The following is a 6,104-nucleotide window of genomic DNA, read 5'->3' as shown; positions in this document are numbered from 1 at the left end:
ATATTTGTCGAGTTTAAAATGCGAACGTGGCGATTTTATGACTCCATTCATACATCAGCCATATTTGTGTATGTGTAAATGTAATACTTTGTAAAATACAGACCTTTGAAACGAATGAATCGTTTATAGCAGTTCTGTTTCTTTCTGTATCTTAGACGGAACAAAAATATTTCTGCTGGATAAAACTGAATGTAATTAAAGAAACTCAGTAGATTATCAAGAGTTACGATGAAATTTATGTGCGTCTTGATGAATGAGAGGTGTTTGTAAATAATAGCAATATAATAATGGATGAACTACAAAACACGCTAAAAAACTAAAAATAGGAGATCCGCAGTAATAGATTGTTCAAATGCAGAATTAATCAAATACACAAGAAAAATCTTTTCATTTCAGATTCGTATATCTTACCAATATATTCTGGTAAAGGTGCAAAATACCAAGGTTTTTGAACACGCGGAAGTTACCTCCCTGTTTAAAAAGGGCGGTACAAACGACTATGACGCATTACCGACTAAGCAGCGCCGTTGCATGGAGGCAGCAATCAACTCGGGCCAGGGCGTTGCTCATTCACTGCTGGACTTCTGGTTATTTTCACTGTTTATAAATAGCGGTAAAACGACTATCGAACTAGACTAATTTGGAACCGCAACATCTGAGCAAGTAAATTCCACTTTAAAAATCATTTTGTTCGAAACAAGAAACAAACCGACGCTTTCTGTGACACTGGGCGTCACGCTAAAGACTTAATTGTTTGTGGAGACTCGTGTTACACATCGCGAAAACCACACCCGTCGAAACACTTGAGGAAATGTTCCTGGTGACTCATAGGAGGAACACCCGGTATATAGAACGATAGAAAGGAAGGCAGCAGGAATGGTCACAGGTTTGTCTGTTCCGTGGAAGAGCTACACTGAGATACTGGAAAAACTGCGTCGGCAGGTACTTGAATAACACGGAAACTATCGCGTGAAAGTGAGGAATGTAGAAGTATATTACAAGACCATTCTGAAAAGCAATGCCTCGAATTTTCTATGTGAAAACGCTTCAAGCTTTTTATATAAAGCAAACGTTATTAACATTCTATTTCTTCAGTTTTCAAGAGTACATATTTGCAGCCTTCTGCCGCTAGAGGGCTACGAACTGTAGCGTGTAACTTTGTCGGTGCGTGAGAAACAGAGGCTGTAATCGAGTTGCGAGTTTTTGGGGTATCCTCTCCTTCAGAATGACAATGTCAGACCACACACGAGCGCTGCGACATCAGCATCAATCCGATGCCTTGGATTGCCTGTCATTGGTCATCGTCCATACTTTCCCCAGTTGGCCCCATCCGATTTCCATCTGTTTTCAAAATTTAAAGAACCCCTTCGAGGACTTCACTGTGATAGTGATGAAATGGTGCAAGCACAGGTGAGGTTCTGCCTCCATCAACAAAGTCAAACAGTCTAGGGTGATGGTGTCATCAAATTGGTCTCTTGATGGAAGAAATGTTTCGTCGCCAGCGTGACTTCGTTGAGGAATAAATAGATATACACGGTGAATAAAGTTGTAGAATATTAATATCGTCTGTTTTATTTAAAAACGATTTAAGAGATTCCACATTAAAAAATTCGAAGGCACTACTTTTCACCACGTCCTCGTATAGTTCCCTTCGTATCGCGGCTGTGCAGACCAAGGCAAGGTTAGAGTAATTAAGAGGCTTTTAAGCGGTCATTGTTCCCGTGTTTCATACGTGGATGGAGGGGGAACAATCCCCAATAACTGATACAATGGGAAGTGCCCTCTGCCGTGCCCTTCACAGTGGCTTGCAGAGTGTAGACGAAACTGTAGATGCAAAATACTGAGCGTTGTCCGGTTACTCATTTATTTTAATCAAACAGGAAACGAAATGGAATATCTCTATAGCGTAAAAACAAACTAACTTTATTCATATTTTTTGAAGCTAAAAATACATCATACCTATTTTAAATTTTGTTCACATTCACTGTAATGTTAATTTAAGACAATACTTGATTAGCTACTATTTTTAATTTCCTCTTGGATAACCCCTGCCCAATGATAAGCGTGCAAGGGGTGGCCTAATCCCAAGGCCTTGTATTTTCCCTAATATTCAGCCATATGTGTACCAAGTTGGTTGCAGTTGCTCCAAACGTTCCAAAGTTAAGCTTTATATACGACCCCTTACACTGCTACCGCGACCCTAGGTTTTGAGTGTCCTGAATGCTGTTGCCAATGAGCCTATCGAGCCTGCAAACAATAGATTCGATACTAATATCGGCCCTTTCTGATTATGTTTACATTTCACCCACTTCGCCCTGACATTCCATGTACCAAGTCATATAGGTAACAAGTTTGGTTGACTTTGCTTAGACGTTCCTGAGCTGTGCTTACCTTTCACTGTTTTCATACTTCCCGCCCTCACAAGTAGCGGTACTAAGGTCATCCCACCTTCCATGGTAATTGTCCCCTGTCAGTACGTCATACGTGTTCTACGTTTGGTTGAAAATGCTTCAGAAGTACCAGAACTGTGTTAGAATATACATGTATACATCATCCTACATTTTTTCTGATCTTTGTCTCTCCCCACAATTCCTTATTTCTACTACTTCTTTCAGCACCAAATAATTATTCCTCTGCATTACTGCATGTCCGATTAAGCTGCACTTTTATATTATAATTGGGTTTCCACAGTCTTTTGTCTTCTGTTTTCAGTACCTCTTGTTTTCGTACTTTAAGTGACCACTTACTTTGCAACGCAATACTCTAGCGTCCTATTTCAAAACATTTCCTTCGCAGCTCGTGGTCTCGCGGTCGCGATCTCGCTTCCCGCGCACGGGGTCACGGGTTCGATTCCGGGGGGGGGGGGGGGGGGGTTAGGGTTTTTTCACCTGCTTCGAGATGACTGGGTGTTTGTGTTGTTCTCAACATTTCATCGTCATTCATGAAAGTGGGGAGAGTGGACTGAGCGCAGGTTGGGACTTTGTACGGGCGCTGATAAGTGCGCAGTTGAGCGCCCCACAAACCAAACATCATCATCAAAACCTTTATTCCGATTTTGTCTTCTCAGTTTTTCCCGAAGTCCATATTTCACTTTTATCCAATGTGTAGTTCCAGAAATTTCTCCCTCAGTTCCATGCCAGTATCTGCGAACAAAAGAGCTATTTTTATTGAAGAACCGACATATGGTTAGAGTTTAACTTTCCACTGACAACAAGGTCATTAGAGGCGGAACACGCGATACAATTGGAGAAGAATGTGGAAGAAACTCAGCCGGTCCTTTTTTTCGAAGGAGCCTTCCTCGCATTTGACTAAATCGATTTTTGTGACAAATTTAAATCTACCTGGTCAGACGCAGAATTGAACCCCAGTCCTCTCTAATGTGAGTCTAGTATGTTTACCAGTGTTCCACCTCGCCCGGCGTCTTTTTTTTTTTTTTTTTTTTTTTTTTTTTTTTTTTTTTTTTTTTTTTTTTTGCAGAAATCCTTTTTACCAGTGACAGTTTGGTAACCGTACGGCTTCACATATCCCCTGTAAACGCACTTCATTTATAATCTCTCTCACACTTTGTTTGTATTTGATTAAGTCAAATCACGAGGTATGTTTATAGTCTACTAACGTTTGTTACAGGCCTGTTTTACGAGTCATGCTTGCTCCTTGGCGCTACGTCGTTGGCTTCTCGAGTGACAGCAGCAGGAAATTACAACTATACAGATTCCGCATCTCTTGTTACTTAAACATGCTCTGCATCTGAAACACATAAAAAACGTTTCATAACAAGTAATTTACTTATGTAATTGCTTAGGCTTCTGCGGCCAGAGTCAGTTAACATAGTATGGTAGCGTTATCCAGTGGTAGTTTTTTTACAATATAACGCGGCATTGTACCCAGCAAACTTTTATGTTAAGTACGCTAAACGTTCTTTTAACAATCGTTAAAAATCAACGAAGAGAGCACACAGTTATCATGGATGATGAGTCATCAACAAATGTAGAAGTAATTCCAAGTATGCCACAGGGAAGCGCGGTGGGACTCTTGCCTTCCAGACAATATTGACAGTAGCCTCACACATTTCGTAGAAGATGCGGCTATCTACAATGAAATTTCGTCTCAAAAACCTGCACAGATATTCAGTCAGTTCTTGATAAGATTTCAAAGTGGTGAAAAGATTGGCAACTTGCTTTAAATGCACAGAAACGTAAAACTGCGTATTTCACAAAAAAGAAAAAACAAATGTAGTGTCATATGATTACGACAATATCTATGAGTCTCATAAAACAATATCAGTGAGTATCGGTCGAGTCATACAAACATCTACGTGCAACAATTTGTAATAATATGAAGGGGAACAATCATACAGGTTCTGTTGTAGGTAACTGATTTGTTTGACTGGAGAACGTCACGAAGATTCTGAAAAAACTGAACTGGCATACGCTTCAGAATATATGCGATTGTGCTGCAGATCCTACTTATAAAGTTTCAAGAACCAACTTAAAGCAATGGAGCTAATAATATGCTGCAACCCCCTAAGCATCGCTCCCGTAGGTGTTGCGAAGTCAAGATTACACTAATTACAGTGTGCACAGAGTCATTTAAGCGTCATTCTTCCCTCGCTCCATATGTGAATGGAACGAGAAAACGCCGTAATAACTGGTGCATTGGGAAGCACGTTCTACCATGCATTTAACATTGGATTGTACGATATGGATGCAGATGTAGGGCGTGTGTGCATTAGTGTGGATGACAAGCATGCGGTAATCTTTTTAAATCATACTGCAGGCAGCGTTACGTACATGTGTATGTGGGTTGTCAGCTGGATGGTCGTCGGGATTACTAAGCAGGCATGCAGTATAATACATCTTAGCGCACGTCTAGCTGGTTACAGAAGATGTGCTTCGTTCCCTTTGATGTGACAGCTACCTTCCACCGTCCACCTACTCAGGTCACTGCAGTAGTTCAAATCCTATTCACACCTTAATAAACATTAACTGGCCTTCCATTGTAGCCTAAAGATCATTACTTTCTCTTCCAGAATCTGACCTACTGTGGGAAGACGTTATTATTTCTCATGTAATCCTTCCCAATATTTTTGTTTTTTTCTAGTCCACTATGGTCACTGCGCGACATGTACTGTCCATGTAGGGTCTTGTATAAGACGCACCGGTAGCCGAGTCGCAAACGGCACGTATAGTGCGTCGGCGCTCGACCCTGTGGTAGACGCTTCGAATCTTAGTAGTGGAAGGCTTTTCATTATCAGCTTTTAGCCGCGACAGAGGGGAAGTTCGACAGAGGAGAAGTTGGGGTGCGAGTCTTCATAAGAGTAGTTGATTGGTTCATTGGGGGAGGGGACCAAACAGCGACGTCATCGGTCTCATCGGATTAGGAATGGATGGGGAAGGAAGTCGACAGTGCCATTTCGAAGGAAAAATCCCGGAATTTGCCTGAAGCGATTTAGGGAAATCACAGAAAACCTAAATTAGGATGCCCGGACGGGGGTTTGAACCGTCGTCCTCCCGAATGGAAAAGCAGTCTGTCATGGAATAACTTTCCGCAGCGAGATCTGGAGTGAATACTTGATGATGACCTGCTCATCATTTGAGGCCTTCAAACTTGTGGTAGCCAAGAAGCGTACGAAGTGTTCTCTCTCTCTGTCTTTTTATCTCTCTTTCTCTCATCGTCACCAACAACAGGATAGCTACATTAAACCCTTTATGTACTCGTCAATGTCATCTACCTCAAACAACTACATTTGAGGCACAACAGTCACATTTTGTCAACGGAATGTGCCAACGTACGTAAATAAACAAAATCTACAATATACCATCTGAACACACGCCTTACCACATTCCAGTCAACAACCCGTTACGACTTTTCTTCTGAAACTTCTGTACACTGTTTTTTTTTTCGAAATTTTAAAAGTAAGTTTTCGCTTCATGCACGACGCCATTTTTTTGTCGTCAGTGTTCTGACTGGTTTGATGCTGTTGCTGTTGCAAAGTCTACATCTCAGTATATCACTGGCACACAAAATCCTCAGTTATTTGTTGGATATAGTCCAGTCTCTGTCTTCCGACAATTTTTTACCTTCTACAGCTCCCTAAAGTACAA

The sequence above is a fragment of the Schistocerca americana genome, chromosome 4, assembly GCF_021461395.2.
Source record: "Schistocerca americana isolate TAMUIC-IGC-003095 chromosome 4, iqSchAmer2.1, whole genome shotgun sequence".
Lineage (NCBI taxonomy): Eukaryota > Metazoa > Arthropoda > Insecta > Orthoptera > Acrididae > Schistocerca > Schistocerca americana.
The sequence above is the reverse complement of the archived record's forward strand: the minus strand, read 5'-3'. Positions refer to the sequence as shown.